Source organism: Anser cygnoides, chromosome 1, assembly GCF_040182565.1.
Source record: "Anser cygnoides isolate HZ-2024a breed goose chromosome 1, Taihu_goose_T2T_genome, whole genome shotgun sequence".
Classification (NCBI taxonomy): domain Eukaryota; kingdom Metazoa; phylum Chordata; class Aves; order Anseriformes; family Anatidae; genus Anser; species Anser cygnoides.
Window position 1 is genome coordinate 179,294,712 of NC_089873.1, and position 20,747 is coordinate 179,315,458.

The 20,747-nt window shown below is 38.5% G+C and overlaps 1 long non-coding RNA gene across 7 annotated transcripts; it reads right to left on the reverse strand.

Moving 5' to 3' along the window:
• Window positions 1-550: 550 nt before the first annotated feature.
• LOC125179986 (uncharacterized) lies at window positions 551-20,372 on the reverse strand. 7 transcript variants are annotated; one of them, XR_010827598.1, is made up of 7 exons: window positions 20,157-20,372; window positions 19,503-19,674; window positions 16,959-17,038; window positions 15,734-15,882; window positions 11,160-12,562; window positions 10,719-10,933; window positions 551-8,814 (listed from the first exon to the last, which is right to left on the reverse strand). It is a non-coding gene; the product is annotated as an uncharacterized lncRNA (long non-coding RNA). The 7 variants fall into 7 exon arrangements; XR_010827596.1 differs by having other exon boundaries at window positions 20,153-20,372; XR_010827602.1 differs by lacking the exons at window positions 15,734-15,882; window positions 16,959-17,038 and having other exon boundaries at window positions 11,160-11,403; window positions 12,451-12,562; window positions 20,153-20,352.
• Window positions 20,373-20,747: the final 375 nt, after the last annotated feature.

Consider the following 20,747-nt stretch of genomic DNA (forward strand, 5'->3'; position numbering starts at 1 on the left):
ATTTGAGCCTAGATTTATGAGCCAAGCTGCTGCCTCTGAAATGAAATACGACATACTCATTTTAAAACTGTACTGCAAAGTTTAAAGGGAAAAGCATAACTTCTCCAATTAAAACTGCAGGGACAGCATGAATATGAAACATATTTGGAAATTTGGCTTATGTTAAAACAACTTCTCCAGTGCAGCCTTCAAGGGGCATTTTAATGGTTATCAGCAGTCGATATTTTGGCCACCATCTCTGTTCTGAACAGAGAGGATGCAGAAAACATCATTCTCCTCGAGGCATTTGTGGGCACCATTTCATCCTTGTTCACCGGACAGAGGGCTATGTGTTGACTCTCTAGACAGAGCAGTTTATTCTGGTGCATTAGTAGATAAGCTTTGAAAAACAATCTTTTGGAGAGGGAAAAAATAAAAAATAAAAAAAATGTTCTAAAGCATTTTCTCTTTTTAGAGGGACGTACTGTTCCAAATTGCTTGCAGCTTTTCTCTCCATATAATGATTATGGAGTTAAACATTAGTGAGTCTATATAAGTAGAATAATGACAATAACTAGAGCAAGGAATGAAAATGTTAAACTAACAAATAAAGAGGTCAATTACTGAAACAGATGAGAAGACAGAGGGCAAATTCTAATAACAAGACATAGCTGGCACAATGATTAGGCCAAAGGCAACGCTTACTGAGTTTGGATTCAGAATGCTAAAGCAGCAACACTGAAAAACAGAGGACACACAAGGCAGAAAGGGCACACAAAATGGCTGGAGGATATATGAAGGTAGAAGGGAAAATGATGCAAGTGAAAAACGTTATAAGACAGAAAGTCCATAAAGGACAAGTTTACCTGAGGATGAAAAATTAAAATGGGTAGCTGAACTCCTGTAGTATTATGCAGCTCTTTATAAGGCAGAATCCCAATTAACACACCCAACAGGTCTCTGCTTACCAAAGTCCCCTTAGCAGTGTGATGGTAGTATCATGATTCCTCAAACCCCTGGTAAAATGAATCTCTTTGTGTCTACATTTTCTTCAGAGGGGGTGACAATTTATTCTAAGCACACATTCCTGATAGGGCTTCCAGAGCACCCTCTGGTCTTGCTTAAATGGAGCTTGGTATATTAAATAATACTGCTTTCTGAGGCACAGACTCATAGCAAGCAGAGAAAACTGACTGCTGTTGATACTAACACGCTGAGGCTCATGCTTTACAAGGTTCATTGATCTGAATTCAGGTGGTGATGGAGGGGATCTTTGTGGACAAAATTATTCCATAGCTATAAGCTATCACTGATGTGTGGTAGCAGTAATAAAGTGAAGTTTCAGAATCACATAATCATAGAATCATAGAATGGCCTAGGTTGTAAGGGACATTAAAGATCATCTAGGTCCCACCCCCTGCCATGGGCACAGATGCCACCTACTAGATCAGGTTGCTCAGGGCCCTATTCAGCCTGGCCTTGAACACCTCTAGGAATGTGGCATCCACAGCTTCTCTGGGCAACCTGTGCCAGTGCCTCACCACCCTCTGAGTGACAAATTTCCTCCTAAAGCCTAAACTAAATCTCCCCTTTCAGTTTAAAACTGTTCCCCCTTGTCCTGTCACAATCTGCCTGTGTAAAAAAAGTTGCTCTCCATCTCTTTTATAAATCCCCTTCAAATACTGAAAGGCTGCAATGAGGTACCCCTGGAGCCTTTTCAGTTCTTCAGGCTAAACACCCCCAGCTCTCTCAGCCTTTCTTCATAGGAGATGTGCTCCAGCCCTCTGACCATCTTCATGGCCGTCCTCTGAACCCACCCTAACAGGTCTACATCTTTCTTGTGGTGGGGGCCCCAGACTTGGATGCTGTACCCCAAGTGAGGCCTCACAAGGGCAGAGTTGAGGGGAACAATCACCTCCCTCCACCTGCTGGCCACTCCTCTGTTAATGCAGCCCAGGACACTATGTCTTTGACACAGATATTAAACAGCACTAATCCCAAAAAAGACACCTGAGGGACACCACTTGTCACCGGCCTCCACTTGGACACTGAGCTGTTGATCACAGCTCTCTGGATGCAGCCATACAGCCAATTTATTATCCACTGTCCAACCTTCAAATCCATATCTCTCTAATTTAGAGACCAGAATGTCATATGGGACCTTGTCAAAGGCCTTACAGAAGTCCCAGTAGCTGACACCGGTCAGTCTTCCCTTGTTGACTGATGCAATTACTCCACCACAGAAGGCCACCAGATTGGTCAGACAAGATTTGCCAATTTGTGGGGAAACCATGCTGGCTGTTTATCAGATCACCTACCTCCTTGTCCTGCATGTGCCTTAACATTGCCTCCAGGAGGATCTGTTCCATGATCTTCCCAGGCACAGAGAGAGTTCTTGTGCTCTAAGAAAAGCACCCTTGAAGAGCCTCCAGCTCTGACCAGTTCCTCTGTCCCCGAGGACAGTGTTCCAGGGGATCCTATCAACTAGGTCTTTAAACAGCTGGAACTTTACTCTTTAGAAGTTCAAGGTCCTAACTTTAATCTTTGCCAGGCCCATATTCCCCAAGACCACAAACTCAGTCAGGGCATGGTCACTGCAACCCAGACTGCCTCCAGTCTTAACCTCTTTAATGAGTTCATTCATTCCCATTGGTGAGCACCAGGTCCAGTAACATTTCTCTGGTTGGTTTGTCTCATACCTGGACCAGGAAGTCTCCTTCAATTCACTCCAGAAGTCTCCTGGATTGCTTACAGCCTGCTGTGTGGCTTTCCCTTTCTTAATCTGGGTGTTTGAAGTCCCCTGTCAGGATGAGAGCGTGTGAGCGTGATGGTCATTGAAGCCAGAAGGCCGCAATAACAGGCTCCCCTCGATCAGGTGGCCTGTAGTAGATCCCAACCACATGATGTCTTTTATTGGTCCGGTCCTTAATTTTACCCACAGGTTCTCAACATATCCGTGGCTATTTCTCAGAGGCATATCTTCGTAATCAATCCATCCCCTAACATAAAGGACAATACCCCAGCCTATCCTTTCTGAAAAGCTTGTAGCCCTCTATTCCAGTATTCCAGTTGTGTGATTCATCACATCAAGTTTCCATGACAGCAATTATGTCATAGTTTTCTAAATCCTTTCATTTTATTTGGGTTAGAACAAGCAAGGCAGAGAATGACTGAAGGGCCTGAGTCTGAAGACAAACATAGTTCGTCCCTATTTATTGTTACTGTATAATATCTAATACTTCATAGCTCTTGTGACATTTCAGACACATGTGATGATTGCACTAAAATCTAAATCCATAGAAGCTGGACAATTTACAGCAGCTGAGGAGCTCATTTTTCTAGGAACTGCTACTGAGACAAATCATTTTGATTTTTAGGCCTTCCTCCAACAATCAATATTTTTATTGCTTTACTTGAAATAGGAAACAATCATATAACAAAAGTTGTTGGGTTTTGTTCCAGATTGTTTGTTTTACTTTTTACTGTTTGGTTTGAGCACAGTGAGGTGCCTCTCCTCTTAGGGAATATGAAAAATGTTGGAAACAAATTTTATTCTACTTTGTGGAGAAAGGAGTGAAAAGACTTCAATGCACTACAGATAGGCTGAAGCTCATGCTGATTATTTATTCAGCCTTCAGAGGCTGCCTTTTCATCCATGCTGTTACTTACATGTAAGGACTTGTATTCCTGAACAGTCATATGCTACTGCTGATGAGTCTCATTTTGCCTTCTGTTTCTGCTCTTGATTCATCCCATATAATAATTTTTGTTCCAAGTCAATTACATAGAGATATGTATAGCTGTTCCAGACAGAGACACTTTCCGTCGTAAAGTTAATGCAAACCATCCAGCAGAAAGAGAAAGCAGAGCAGTGTGTTCACTGGAGTTAGCTGTTCAAACTGCCCTATTCATGAATTCCTGGTTTTGTACCTCATATGTCACAAGCAGGTGAGGGATGGGACCCTGTATAATGATGATGCTTTGGTCCGGCAGCCACAACTCAATCCTCAGAACTGTCATTGCACTTATTGTCACCAATCTCTCTGTCAAGCCTGTGCTTTGAGGTGACTTTCAGCATATCCTCAAGGTGGGCAAGGCTTATTTTTCTGAATATTACTCATTTTGCTGGCAACACAGACATCAATATCTGTTTCTCAGCATTTGAAGGAAGATTTAATTCATCTATCAATTCCACTATTGAATTCTTTGAAAGGGGACAGAACTTTGTATTCAGAAGCCTACAAAAATCTTCACAGGTATTGCTCCATTACTTTTTTAATTTGTGGCAAGAAAAGATTAGCACAAGTGAACAGATTAGTTGCTGGTTGGCAGCTTTTCCAGCATTTATAATGGTTAGCTAAACTAGCTTTACCTGCGTAGCCTCATGTCCAGTAAAATTGGTTTAAAATTTTGTGTAGTAAAATAATTGTTAACATTACGAGTTAGATCTATTCCTGGTGTTCTTTCTTATTACTTCAATTTAGTAGTTTAATTAAAAAAAAAAAAAAAAGAAAAAGAAAAGTACACTTCTGTAAAAGTTGAAACAACTTTCTAAAGACTGGACTATGCCAATGACCAATCCCTAGAGTAAAGCTTCCAGGCAGAATAACCTAAACAGAATTACCAGAAGCAGAGTACGGTAGGATAACACAAGTCATAAATAAAAAGAGCCCATAACATCCTTGTACTGTCAATCAAATGCAGGTTTTTCTGATCTCAGTTCTGATACAAAATCATTGTCTTATGCTGAGCATCTCTCTCCCTTATTTCACTAACTGTAAAATTATAATGTCAGGATTAGTTTTTGTCTACAGAAAGCCAGTAGCTTGCTAGGTGTTTACATGCTCTTCTGTTTAAATAAATAAATAAATAAATTCTATTTGTGAAGGACTGAAAAGCATTAAGCATTGCAAAAATATATTGTTTTGCACTTATTTCTTATGAAATATTTCATCTGCTAAGATGTTGTTCTGACAACCTTAGTCATTCACCAGTTTGAAGTTCCTTTGTAAGGACTGTGCTATTGACACAGAATCATCATTTTCCCCTTCATAATCATATTTTCATGGCTCATGTCCTTCCCACCTGTGGCTTTCTAGTAATTAACGATGTTACAATGCAAATTCTAATCAAGCCGCGTATGTATTTTGCTCATTTGTTTCCTTATGGGAAACATTTTAATTTCCCCTGGCCTTTACACAGCAGCTGCATGTCCTTCTGATTATTTCCTCTGCTGAAAAGTGGTCAAAGAGTTGTTCAGGCCAAAAATCAGTCCAGGTGTAAGCACATGAAACTCTTTTGACCCAGTGTCCTAATCCACATGCCATCTAGTGTTATTAAAAGCTAGGCAAATCATAGGATCCATGATATGTGCAGTAGCAGCAAGAAAAACATAGGAATGAGAATTTGGAAGCTACCGAAGCAGACTGCTGTAGCAGGTGTTTTGAATATTACAGCAACTGTAAAAAACAGAAAACAAACTTTCCTGCTACACAATGTTATCTGTTAAGAATATGCCTATATACCATCCCCATTCTGTCCATGACTATAAACTAGACAAAAGTATTCAAAGCAGAATTTTCTCATTAACATACAATAAAAGTATTTTTAAAGATTTTTTAATGCATATATAGCAACTTGACTATTATTTTAAACCTCTGTTCAGTCACACAAAAACACAAAGACTGTCATGCAGCTGAAGCATAGGACTGGGAATGAAGAAGTATACTAAGATCTGACATGGGCTTCCTGTTTTTTTTTTTACCTCCATCCTATGAATCTTTCTAGGACTCATTTTAATCTTCTGTAGAATGGAAACAGCAGCTCATACAGAAATCTCAGGGAGACTGTTAGGCCTAATTCTTCAAAGTTCTTTGATGATCTCTGATACAAAGCACTAAAAACACGCTAACTATTGCTTTTATACATATCTTCTCTTGTACTTCAAAGAGATCTGAAGACATAACTCCATTACAGCTTAATGGTCTGTATCTTTTTTTTTGTTTTCTTTTTTTTTTTTTTCTTGTAGCTGGGAGCTGTGTTTTAAATTAGGTTCAAAGCACTGAGAAAGAAAACATCCTCCTTGGCCTTCCCAAGTTGTCCGCATTGCCTTTTTCTTCTTTCTCACCTTCACACTGTTTCTACAGGCAAGGTTTCAGCTAAAAGTAAAAAAAAATATATATAAGAACATCTTGCAAACCACTGAACTAGCATGGCCTCTTGTCTGTTCTGAGGTGTTTTGCATCCAGGAGATGGTAATGAAATGGAATCTCTACAGCTGGAAAGCCTCAGATACTGAATTTAACTAATAGCACGAAAGGACTCGAGAAATTCATTCAAGTGGGCTTAGTGAATAAACAAATACCTTGCAATTTTGGTAACACAGCACTTGATCCTACAGTTTTCTCTCATAGGAGAAGTGTTACTGTTTTCAGAGCTTGACTGTCTGTTCAGTTTTAACTTTCATGCTCATTTCTCCACTTAACTATGGTACTTCACCACCATCACTCCTAAGCACTGAAACAGAAATACTGTAGTCTTGTGTCTGTAAGAGCTGTTCCCAACACCTAACACCAAATTTGCCTTGGAGAGCTACATTCAAGGCTTCTCCTTGAAGGCTTCTCCTTCTCCAGTGAAGGCATTGAGATTGAGGCCTATTCAGTGTTCACAGCCGTCTAAGAGAGGAGGCGTTGACTATGGAGATATGTGCCCCATCCTCCTGATCGCACAGGCACATCCAAAGATACACTGCTTCATAAACTGGTGCACACTTTGTTACTTCTGCAGCCCAGATTTACTCTAGGCACTAGCAGTCTTTGATTCCTTTACCTCTCCAGAAAGTTTCTGTGTGCTTTATTCCCCATGTCCTTTGTTTTAGCAACTTGTTGCAGTTCTCCTTCCTGTATACCAAGAATCTGTATTTCTTTCTTTCTGGTAAGTAATAGCTTCTTTATGCTTCCATGTCCACTCTTCTGAGACAAGATTTCCCATTCTCCCCCTCCACCTCCTTCACCTCCTCCATCTCCCCCAGTTCTAGCACCTATATGGATCTCTTCCTTCCTCTGCTCCCACTGTGTCACAGACCATTGTGGCTTCTTTGTTTCATACAGCATTCATGTGTCCCTAATCTTCCCCTTCCTCTCCATCACTCACTATCCCTTTTCTATGTATGAGGATATCAAAGTTTTGAAAGTTTTGTGTAAAAATTGTCTTTCATGTAAGAAGACACTTCTCCACAGAATTGCTTCCTGATCTGTAGAAAACTTTTTTTCTTATAATAGTTGGTGGATGTAAATAGCTGGTGATATGTGGATGGTTTGGCCCTTATTCTGTTTTCTGGTTGTTTGTCATAAAAATCCATTGATTTCTGCCCAGAGATTTTTCAGACAGCTCATTACTGATCTTTTGCAGTTTGTAGGATATGACCCTCAAAGACCACCATGCTACATCTAAAAAGAAAAACATCATCAAGCTGAAACAGATTTCACAATCTCAGCCAGCTCCCTCACCTATGTAAGTTAATGACTAGTCATGCTGCTCTACATGCAGACAATGATTTTGAGCATCAAGCATTTTGATAAGTAGAGCTTGTGAAGAATTCAATGTGTAGTTAAGCTCTCCATAGCAATATTAATGAACAATGACCTTGCTTTGAAAATGTAATGTGTGTATTTCTTCAGTGCCTCTTGATGATCTCTGCTGATTTGTCTACTGTCTTCAGTGTTCTTTGGAATGCCTGCCCTGCCAGGAAACCTAGAGTATCTAAACTTTGTTTTAGTAACTCTAAACTCCAATACAGGCACTTAAACAGGCACACACAGAAACAAGTGTTCACATTATAAGACAGTTTTTATCCATTTTCCAGCAAAGCTCTCTCATCATAAATGATCACTAGCGGGTAAGAGCACCACTTGCTTTGTATGGATACACGGAAAAACTCTTTGGGACAGAAAGATCAATTAACTTAAAATAAAACAATGATTTTTTTTGGAGTTATAACGTTTTTTCTCTTCTTTTTAACTGCAAAGGGAACTTTCAGAAAAGCACTTAATTTCTGTGTCATTTCCCCCAGCTGTACAATGGGATAATAACATTGCTTTATCTCACTAGAATTCTGCAAAGAAAATTCATTATTCTTGTGAGAGCCTCCACTACCAGAGAGATAAGGGTGGTGGAAAAGCCTCTCAAATTCTAGTTGCATTTGAGCTTATCATTGGTCACATGAGTAAAGTTAAATACATTCATAAGTGCTTGCTGGCTTTGGACTTAGGTGCAATTAAGGTAAAAATCAAAAGTTTGAAATTCTTAAAATGAAAAGGTGTTGTTCCAATTCAAGAAATCAACAGCTATGAGCTTAAGAAACATTGAATATGTTTTTGGAATATGCTTCTCTCTGCATCACAGTAACATTTACTGGCACAAAAAGGAGAAAGTATATTCAGAAAACCCAGCATAAAGCATTTCCACGGTGCTGTATAGGCTTATTAGCTTATTGTGAAAAATTTTGTTAACACTAGAGCAAAGAATTCTGTTCAGTGCCCTATTGCTTGGTTTTGATACAACCAAAAAGGATAAGTCCTTCCCCGGGCTTTTTCAGAGATGCAGAGCCTTTCAATGGATGTTTCAGTTGAAGATTCAATCTGACCCTTTGGGAAGTACACAGTTACTTCTTTTTATTTTTTTATTTTTATTTTTTTTCATAAGTAGGGAAGGTATCAATGTTCTCCAGCAATCTTCATCACATGGCTTTTCACAGGAAGAAGAACAAAAGGTAGAACAAAAAGTACAAGTTGTCAAAGATGCTGTCACTTGGAACATATTTCTCCTGAGCAGTATCTGAAAGGGGAGATAAAAGAAAAGATACTAAAATATTTTATGTGCGTTTGAGATGAGCTCAACATGATTCCTGTTGTTTCTCTGCTAAAACACATCACTGACTAAAGCAACATAAAGCTCAAAATGCTATCTTTGAAAATAGTTAGACAAACACTACTTAAAGTCTTGGTTGTTTTTTAACTTTGCTTTAGCCTGTCAAACTCAAGTGTCGACACTGCCTCTGCCCCCTTGCCGTTTACCAGGGTTTAGACAGCTGTTGTGAGCCTTCCTCTCCTTCAGTTATTCTGCTATAAATAGCAAGATGTGGAGCAACAAATGCCCACAAATGCCACTGTAACAAAACACAGTAATGCATGAAGCCCACACTGGCCTGTATAGAAACTGTCCTTTTTATGGATGTTATATTTATGTCTCCTCCTTGACTAGAAGCTGACAGTGGTTGGCGGTCTGATCTGCACACTGAACTTGGCAGTTGTAATAGTCACAGGCCTGAGAGGAATATTTGGTAACTACGGCAAGAGGCATTGCTGGTTGCAAGCTGTGCATCTGTGTTTCATGTCTGCAGTCTGCTTTAATTTTTGTCTTACTCCACATCAAGCCTGCCGTTACTGCTTCACAGCTAAGGACACTATTTTGCAAACAGTAAGGGGCAAATTTACTTCCAAACATTGATTCCCTTTTTAATCACAAAAAGCAAGAGGGCAGGGATCCTCCAGGACTTTGTACTCCTACTCCACAGGCACGACACCATGCAGATAATAAGCATCCTCTTCACCTCCCTAACTAGAAACTTCTGGTCTAAGCTAGTTTTCTGGCATCCACCTGTAGTGAGCGAAGAAAGAAAAGCACTGAAGAGACTGATTGATCCAGTCCTAAAGTAGATGTCTCAGACAAGCAGCATGAATTGCCCTCTGGAGCTTATCTCCTTCCATTAATTATAAAGGTAGCTTGGAAAACTGGTTTAGACTAGGTACTGGACTTACAGGCAGCTTAAGTTAGATGAGCTAACTTCCAGCCCTAGTTGAAAAGAGGCTATGGCAGAATCCTTTCCTCTCTGCCTATAGCAGGCTTTCTGCTGTGAAGAAACTTCAGGCAAAGCCCTGGCTTAATTTAAGTCCATGGCAGCACTTTTACCAGACTAGGATTTCCCCCATCATACTTGCTTCTGATTCCAGCAGCAGCACAGCCTCACAAAACTACCAACCGGGAATTGCTGTAGTAAAACCTTTGCCTAAATATTTCACAGTATAAGAAAAGAAATCGTGCATATTGGAGAGGTGCAAAAATGCTATTTCAAAACTGCTAGCAACCTTGCCTTTATTTTGTAAAGTGTTATTTTGCTGTACCATAAAACAAGGCCTTAACAGTTAAAAGCCACTCTTTTTTTTACCAGATGCTATAAAATACTATGTGAGTATTCAGAAAAGCAAGAAACAAAACCAAACAAAAACAACAACAAAAAAGCTATTCATAAAACTGAAAGAGAATGGGGCAGAAATTGGGTGGCTCTGTGTTAATTCCCAAGTACCATGTTTTGACCCAGTTATTCTATGGCTTACTGGAAAAAGTTAATGTATAAGCTCGACACAGAAATTGTGAAACCAGAAGGAAAGCCAAGAAACAACCTCAGACAAGACCGCCAAACAAACATGTAGGGATTTTACAAATGCAGGAAGGGGAGACGACAAAAGACGTCTGTGATAAAATACGACTCCTGCAGAAGGCGGTACATGTTTCACAGGTGGGTAAGGAGACAGACAGGGGTTATAGCCTACCCGTAGCCATTAGGGCTGACAGATAACAGGAAGCCTATTTAGTATCTCCATCAGCATTTGGCAGTAGCCCAGGTAAGAGACATGCAAATAAACCTTTTTTGTTTTAAAATCCAATTTCCGTTATGTTACCTTCTTTCCTTCACAGTTATGATTAGGTAATGTGTGTTGTTTGTTTTTTTTAAAGAAAGCCTTGTGGTCATTGCAGCATCTCAGGATTGGAGTTGTCTCCAAAGAAGCACTCAAAACCCCTCGGAGGAAAGGTGTCTGTTGCTGTGTGACAAGCAGTCCCAGTCCCGATGGCAAGGTGGCCCAGGTGGATGTACAGGGGACTTTCAGGAATGTGCCTGAGGACAGAGGAGAGCATGTAGCTTGTCCCTTGGGATCTATCTACATAAACCTCCTGCAAACAGGAAGAAGGTAAATCAGCCCGCGATCCAGGCTGCCAGGATGTGAAGAAGTTTGGATCTGACCTCTGCCTGACGGCTGTTGCAGAGGACCACCAGACATCATCAGGCCATGCCAAGGGGACTCATGGCAAAATGCTCATTTTTGCAGCCCATGCTGACTTACCTAATCCTGCAGACAGGAACTGGGTTAGCAATCAGTCTTTAATCATAGCTACAGCCCTGCTGCCCATCACATCATTGTGTGAGCTGTGCCTGAACTCCAGGTGGGATGCATGGATCCAGAGGAGCCTCCAGCTGGTGCTCACTGCCAGTATGCTGCAGCACACTCCTCTGGTCATGCAGATTTTGGTCACCTCAGAGCATGAGCAGAGTTTGTATCTACCCTCAATACACCATGCGGCACATACCTCAGAGGAAAAGGGATAAGAGATTCAGTTAACACTGCAAAGGATTTTTTTCTATAAATACATATGAATATATAAAAACATATAAAACATAAATATTTTATAAGTGCATTCCTATGTAGCTGGAAGTATCAGAAAAGATACTTTTACTCACAATTTCAGCAAAGGTAAGTAATAATATTTCACTCTGCCTCGGCACATACTTTGCCCACCACTTCCTACCTACATCTACTTTCCCTCCCATTCACAGTAACTGAACAAGCTTCAAATATTAATTTTGAGTCAGTCCTCAAAGCAGCTGTGCAAAGGGCAAAATAATATCAGTCCCATTTTATTATGGCAGAGATGAAGTCACATATGGGTTGCCCGTAGTTACCGAGAAAACCTGGAGGATGTCTGTGGTTTAAACCCCTGTCCATCATTTGCCCACTGATATGCCCAGATGGCCAAAATAGCCTTTGTGTTGAAAAGCTGCTAGGCAGAATATGCAACTTAGGCTTCACTGAGCTTTGAGCACAAACCCCAATCAGAGGCATATTTTACTGCAAATAAAGGGAAAATAAAGGGAAACTATTATTTTATGTTAATAACTCTGCATTGCTAACCGTAATATTTCAGAAGTCATGAATTCTCTCTATAACAGTTTCCAAGGAATAAAACTGGCCAAAAAAAAAAATAATTTTTTAACAGTCTCATGAATGATTGTTTCATTTTGTTTAACTCTGTGTTGCTAAGACTGTAGTGTGCACTCAGGTCAAGTTATCAAGGGTTTCTGAGGTACCACAAGAACTATAAACCTGTGCTTTTAAAAATGAAATATGAGATATATCCCCAGAATCTGGGACTTCAAGAATAAGACAACAAATATCATGAGACTCCATTAAAAGCAGGAGCTGACAACATTGTGACCCCACAGTGACATGGAAGAGTCAGCACTATTTCTAGGAACACTGAGATGTTATTAACTTTTGAAATGCCTTCTAGAACAATTTGGGGGGGCAAGTTAATTGCTGACAGTAGTAATTTCACCTGAATAAAGTGAAAATTTACCTGAATAGGAAATTTCACCTGGTTCCTCCATGAATAAGCTTGGTTCTGGGTGTTTTTAATCTGTCCATCCAAGTGCAGCATATGCAATTTTCATATCAGCAGGGCATCTTTTCTGAAGAAAAAAAAAAAGGGGGGGGGAGGAAAAAGAAGAAGAATGAGCAGACAGATTTTGGAAACAAAATTATTACTTGCAACTGTGACAAATACCATGGTGATGCTTACAATATTTTTTTCCCATTAAGTTTTAGCAAGTGCTAGTGCCACAATAAATAACCCTTCATATATAGAGGCTTCAGAAGGAGCAAACAAGGAATAATGCAAGCCATTCTAGAAGTATAAAGAAGGATTATATCACTTCAAAATTAAACCAGTAATATAATAGGGGGAAAAAAGTAGCTGAAATATATGGAATTACTTACCAGGGTGTCCTCATTCCTAATGTATAATTTATATGCACATTTATTTTACATTTTTTGTAGGAATAATTAGATGTACTTAGTCCAAATGAAAAATATCAGCTTATATGTAAGGCAATATAGAAGCATCTGAGGTTAAAGAACACTCCTGGTAAGATGTATATGGATCTTCTTGAAACCCAGTATAGTCAATAGGGCATTTTCCTTCCATTATCCTATTCTTCTGAGGCTTCAATCCTACTTCCCCTGAGAAATTTAATTTCTCATGGGTAGGAACAAAGAGTTTTGAAGGTGGAATAAATGTAAAGTCAACCTAAGTGTTTTCTGTAGAGATAAAATGTGCATGCAGCTGAGTTTACAGAAGGATTTCATAATATCAAGACCTATAGAGATCAAAAGTAATAATAAGGAGTCTCTCGGAGTCTGCAATGGCATGAAAGGATCATGCATTCGGGAAAATCTTTACATTCTGTTTGTTGACATCTTGTAGATTGAGTTATGCCAGAGGGATATAAATCAATTAAGATACTGCTTAGTGTTTGAGTCCATTATTAATACAGTCCAGTATATTTTTATATGAATAAAGTTTTTTTTTAAGTGAAAAACATTTAATTTTTTAAATTCTTCAAGACAAATTTCATTCCCCACTTGAACATATGATTTATATAATCTGAATGTTCTCGAAGTTCAGCCAGTCCTACTCAGGCGAAGATATGTATATAAATTTGACAAATCATGACTAATATAGAGAAGCCTTTCTACGGTGGCAACTTTATAACCAGAATCTGTAAATATAGCTAGAATTTCCCTATAGAAGAATACAGATTCTCCTTGGTGAGAGATCCCTGGGGATCTCTCTGGAAGTCATCATTTCAACCTAAGCAGTCATCTTTTCAATCTAAGCATTACAATCCAAGGCTGAGATAGAAAAATAGGAATAAGCTATGTGGTGTTATGGTCCAGGAAAATATTCACTACCCCAACAAGCTGTAGTTCAACAGCAAACATACAAGTTGAAATGCAAACACAGAAAAGGAAAATATACTCAAGACACACAAAGGAGCGTATAAAATATTCCTGGACTAATATGCTAGATTGCTATATTTCCACTGATATATGTACAGAAACAAATATCTAAGTCATTCTGAAGACAATATTAGGATTCATGAAGCAGCTACTTAAGTCAGCAGCTAAGATATCCTTAGTCTACAGCAACACTTACAGATTGGAAAAAAAAAATAAAAATAAAAAAGAGAGAGAAAATGGAAAATAGTAACTACTGGATGCTTGCATCCAACAGAGTAGAAAAAAAAATAGTTCACATAATAAAGCAGTGCAAAGGTTTTCAGTTCTGGAAAAGTTTATTTGGAGGATTTAAGTAAGCAAGAGTTCAATCCTAAAGGTAGAACTTTAATGGAAATTAAGGAGGACCTAACATGTTGAAGGCTGATAAAAATAAGAAGCTACCAGGAAAAATTATTAGAGACCATTAAAATCCACTATATTTTCCAGCTCCATTGTGATTAAGATCACCCGGACTTACAAGAAAAAAAAAAAAAAAAATAGGAGTATAGAGAATAAACTCCCAGGGAAACCAAGCAATTATAGGAGATTTTTTTTAAAATCTATTATATTACAGATGGGAAAGTTGAGCAACACAGGTATAGTCACTTAGTCAAATAACTATATAGAACAAACAAACCAGAGAAGTAAAATAACAGAATTGATCAGAAAAATAACAAACATTTACAAATATATTGAAGGTGGATGAAGATATACTACAAAGAAAGACGCCCATAAATACAGAAGGCCAAGCAATATAGATGTAAAAATATATATACGTATATATATTATTAAGATAGATACAAAGTTTTCTAAAGTATACTCTCAGCACCATTGTATTACATGAAAGAGAGGTGGAGATGAAGCAGCAAATAATATCAGGAAGATTTCACACAGTTCAGTAGGGAAAAACAGAGAGATTTCATACTCATATGCAGAAGCATAGGAGTAGACACGTGGAACACAAAACACTATATTGCCTGTGTCATTGCTTGTTATTAAAAAAAAAAAAAAAAAAAAAAAAAAAAAAAAAGCATGGGTCTATTAAAGTCAATGGAGCTGTAGCAGTTTAAAACATCTGAGTTTTTGTTCCTGTGTAGCGGTATGGTTGAAGGGTTCCCTTATGGTGAAGGGAATCACATTTCTCCCTCATAGTCCATTGAAGAAACATTTCCAACATAAACTATCTTTAGAAAAAGACCTCCATGGGAAGTGGAGAAGCTTAGTCATAACTGATGAAAAGATGGTTTCCCACCAGGGAAATTGCTTGAGAATGCATGTGAACATATTTTTCTCTTCCTCATTTTTATTTTTGAGACAGCTTTTTTGAAGGTTTTAGCACAGACAAGACAGTTGCTCAGCCACACACTGGCAAAACAGGTACGGTATTTATTGGCTTCACTGGTTAGACATAAGCATATGTCACAGATGAAATTATACACTTCACTTGTAAGAGAGAAGCAGCAATACATTTATTGATATAATACAGTGATCAATCAAAGCTTAATCATAAATAAAACAGCAACTATAGATTCTCAATGGCAATGTACACTCGATTAGTTACTACATAGAGGACAGGGTTAGTCAGACGGATTCGGGAGACCCTCCCATTGAGTCATAAATTTCAGAGTGCATCCCCTTGCTTTCTAAACTCCTTGAACTGAAGAGGTAAGGAGCCTAGGTGTGGCTGGATCCACGCCTAGTCCCAGGCTTGGCAACAGTTTATGTCCAAGGACTATATGTGCGCAATCAAAGATATAACCTTATCAAAGCTTACAAAGTTTAGCAAGCTTTTATTCACTTACCGAGGATCTGCTGTAGCAAGGAATCCATCGCAAGGAGTAAGGGATTTCTGCAGGATAAGTGACCTTGAGAGGTGTCCCTGCTTGTGGGGAGATCCTGTCGTGCAGCCAGCCGCCATGCAGAGGAGCTCAAAGGGCTCTTGGCCTGCTCACTATATATAGGGTAAGATGATGGCTTAACAGTTATTGCTTTTTTGGCACATGCTCTATTGACCCTCTGCTGCTGAACAAGACATCTGTCTGTCGGTTTCTCTGGCACCCAGTTTGAGCCAATGTTGTGGTCGCTGTCTACGTAAGCAAGGCCCAGGGTGCAGTGGCCACTATCTGCCTGAGCAAGGCCTTGAGTGCAACAGCCAGTGTTTGAGCAAGGCAACAGACAGACCGAAGGCAAGTGGAGGGGGGATCACACCATCAGAGCATATCACAAGTATGCCACAGCGCCAAGCCCTGGGCAGTAGTTTACCTAACCCCAAAAGACCCCATGTAGCATTGACTGGATCAGTTACAAAAAGATAGGGGACCACAGCTCTGATGAATATTTCTTCCATGGATCTTGCTTGGTAGAGACACACCGGGAATCTTATTGGGCAAGTCAGAGAAAATATGTCCTGTGAAGGTGGCCTAAGTCTTCCATGAAAATAACTCACGAAGTAAAAGTATTCCAAAATCGAATCTAATAACACTGTATAGAAAAATCTATTTTACCAGACTGGAATTCAGAGTATCATAAAGCTAGGGAACTGTGCAAGCAACATTAAACAAGACAAGCAAAATGTAATCCAGAGCACTTGTAACAAAAGCAGAGAATAAGGAATGAGAGAATAAAAGTGTGAAGGCAGCCTAATGCTTCCACAATTAATAGATCTACTTTAAAAAAAAAAAATCAATTCAGTTTAAAGTTAGAAAGATGTCAGGAAGAAGCAATTATTCATGGCTAATTACTTTTTAGAGGATGATGACAATGGGTTAGTTTTCTCTGGTATTGATGAAGAAAAACCTCTAGGGAAATCATTTGCAAAGGTTACCAAGGATATGAATTATTCTCTGGTATGTATGAAGTACAAGAATATGAAAGAATGAGTAAAATACTAGTGTAGTGAAGGTCATCAAGACAACTCAGCTAATAGCATAAATTACCGCTTTAGAGATTCAAACATGCCATCAATATGTCTAATAATGAATGATCTCCTGGAAAGGATGATTTGTTATGAACTGTTCAGATACTCACCAGAAAGAAGACTTTAAAATAATTTGCTTCAAGAGAGTATAACAAAAGACAAAATTACACAATTCCGCTTGCAGTTGTCCCTGTGAGTGAATTAGGGGAAGAAAAAAAATGAGGGAAGAAAAAAAAAAAACTTGACACAGGACTATACTGAGATCTGTTGTCTTCCTGTAGTGTAGGGTTATGTAGGACATTCTCTTGAATTCCATTAACTGCCCCATCCATCCCTCTCCAGAACTGCTATGATAGTCTTCTCCATTTTATCTTCTCTCTGTTTTATATTTTCTCTTATCCATACTTTCTCTTCAGTATATCCATTCACAACCGTCTTGCCTATATGAGTCCTTTAAGATAGCTGGCATCAGCTTTACCTCTTGGAAAAGTAGCCTGTCTCACAATGTCCATACCCCAGTGGACTCTCCATCCTAATTTGCCCACAGCCATCACTAGTTGTTCACATGCCTGTTCCAAGTGCCCTAAAACATTTGAAAATCTGATTATAGAGTCCATAGCACTCATCATAAATTCTTCTCATTACTTTCTCCTGCCTTTAAGGTGCCACATTACCACTTCTACCATTTAGCCTACACATTATACTGCTCTGTATCTGTTTCTGTGGAGGTCTCCCTTCATGTTTTCATTTGTTCACATCCTGGCTGTAGTAAGTAGGATAACCACACATACTGCTGTCACATTTATATGCAACCTCCATAGGCAGCAGGAGGACTAGGTATTAGCTACCAGCTCCTCTATAACTGCTAGTTTGATGACATGATTAGACATCAGTTCCTAGACTCCAACTAATGAGCATACATGAAGCCTGCATACGTTATGAGATGGTACCAAACTGTCCACTCTTCTGTTAGAAGACAAAGGAAAACTTTTTTGTTTAACCTCAGCATAGATTCAGTTAGAAAACATCAGCCTTATTATCAACTGATCAGACCTCTGCTATAAGGCATTATTTAAACAGTCTCCCTGTATTTATAAAAATGAACAAGCACGTGATATTGTGGCAAATGAGGAGACTGATATTCAAATTATAAGGTGCTAAAATAAACAAAAGGCCTAGCCTGCCATTTTCATACATTTTGATCTTCAGTGTTATTTTGAAATAAGCAACTCACCTCCAAACGTGACTTGAATATGTCATCTACTCTTTCCAAAACTACATTGCTACAAGGGAGGCCTCATCCCTCCCATGGCAACTAAAAAGAAAAAGATCCTATAAGGAAGAAACAAGCCAGTAACAAAGCCAGGAAAAGGAGCCTGACCCACCTTTGAAAGCCATCACTGCGTAGAACTCTGAGGGCAAGGAGACAGTGACTGCCTGGCAGGCAGTGCAAGGAAAGGAAAGTGTTTCATGAACAGCTCACATAGCTTGGCAGCTAATGAAATCGGTAGAGTTAAACTGGCATAAAAGTAGCATGGGGAGAACCAGACCTCTGTTGCAGAAATAAAATTGCATTTAACCTGATGAAAGCTGAAGCATTTCTTGTCATCTAAAATCATGGCCTCCTTAGGGCTAAGCTAGGTGCAAAGGGCAAGAAAGTTTTAATGCAAATATTCCCTCTACAAACAATCAGAATCAAACAGTGATGAGTGAAAAGGTTGATATTCAAGCACAATTTCAAAGGTGAAACCTGCTTTCCTGGTAACAGAGATCAGAGACTGCATTTTTCTGCCTCTTGAATCTGGTCTAATAGTTCCTTCCTAGGCAAACAATGCTGGATTGATGCAAAATGGAATAAGGTTTACAGAACAGTCATCATTTCAGTGCTTTTGAAGACATCTGGTATCTAATATTGTAAACAAACAAAGAACTAGTATGAAGATCAATAATAAATAAGGTGGTAAGTACAGTTGTGATTCTCTTTAATGCAATTACAAATTTTAAATAATCTCATTTGCATTAATTCTTTTTTTTTTTCATTTCCTGTGAACCACTAAACTGTTAGCCTATAAGACTATTGTCTGTTCTCTTCTGATTGGCAGTCATTTAAAAGGAAGGAAATAAGGAAGGAAGGAAGGAAGGAAGGAAGAGAGAGAGAGAGAGAGAGAGAAAGAAAAAGAAAAAGAAAGAAAGAAAAAGAAAAATGAAAAATGAAAGAATGAAAGAATGAAAGAATGAAAGAATGAAAGAATGAAAGAATGAAAGAAAGAAAGAAAGAAAGAAAGAAAGAAAGAAAGAAAGAAAGAAAGAAAGAAAGAAAGAAAAAGAAGATAAAATCCTCCATGTGTTTATATTCATGTGTTTGCAGAGCCATTTGGACTTCATTCAGTACATTACAGGTGAAAGTGTCATGCTTATAAAAAGGAAAAAGTAGATTTTAGCATATCTAGACCATCTATGAAATTGGTATCAAAAGTTATAAATTCCTAAGCATAATGTTTGACAATAACCTGTCATAGGAGCAATAAATTCATTATTAAAATGCTAGAAGTGCATATATCTCATTGACTGTTTATCATTAACTGCATGGGATGCTGATAGGAAATGTCTAGCTATAATTTATATTTCTGATGTCTCTCAAATCTATTACTCACCTTTCTCCAGTTTTATAGCTCCTCTGGACAGAATAGAAATGGAACAGGCAGAGTAGGTTCTGGAGGGGAATTTTCTGTTGTTGCCTTTCTCTATTATCTCATCTTTCCAGCCTGAGCTGTCTCTTACCTGTGATCAGACTTTCACTATCCAAGTGTTTCCCAGAAAATAAGGCTTAAAAATAAAAAATAAAAGAGAGAGAAAGACACTTAACCACATTTCGATTTCAAGCCCTGCAGCAATTTGACTCTAATAATTAAACATATTGTATGTAAAATCTTAAAGTCTCAGTCAGTTTTCACACTAGGAAAATATCCATTAAGGGTAACAGGTGTTTTAAGAGTATAAAAACCTGAAAATGAGTTCCCAGAAAATAAAGACAATATAGTTGTGAAATATTCACTAAGCCAAAGACTCATTTGTGCTGTGGCATGGGTTCAAGAAATCTAATCTCATAAAAAAATCCTTATGCAGAAATGTTGTAACAGAAATGCTATAACAGAATCAAAGCTGCAAAAATGCTATAGCAGAATCAAGGCTAAAACTTGCATATGAATCTATTCCAATTAATAACTAGAGTCTGAAATTCTTATAGTTTTGTACTGAACATTATCATATTTTTTTTAAGTCTTGTTAATATTGCATCAATTACCTACTAGAAATTGCAGAAGACTTCAGTGAAGTTAGAAAAGAAAGAGTTTATTCTGTTCCATTTAAAACTGGTACCCAAGCTTGTACAGATGAGCTTTCTTAAGCTGCTAGAGCAATGGAGCTTGTTAACATTCCTCCATGGAGCCGCCTCTAAGCCCAAACTCTGGAAACACAAGCTTGCAATGCAGTTTCTCATGGAAGACTTTATTTCTCTTTTATTGACTAAACCTATTGCATTTCTTCCTTTTACAGCATATTAGAAAGAGGGCAGGCAGTAATGGCAAGGTTTAGAGGAATATTTTTCATGTGAATCCTGGGTTCTCATGTAGCACAATTTAGCAAAAGAAATCTGCATTCTCTGTTTTTCCGAGAGTGAGAGAAAGAAACAATTCTTCTTGTTTCAGATCCTATGTAATCTAATTCAACAATTAATCCATTAAAGAAAACCCAGAATGTTCATTACTTGATCAACATTCAAGAATGCATTTTTATAAAAGAAAAGGTTTGTAACAATTCATGTAAGAGCAATGTATAATGAAATCTTAGTGGTTATCTACTGTAACATGTGCTTTTACTCTGGGAATGCCTGGGTTTGT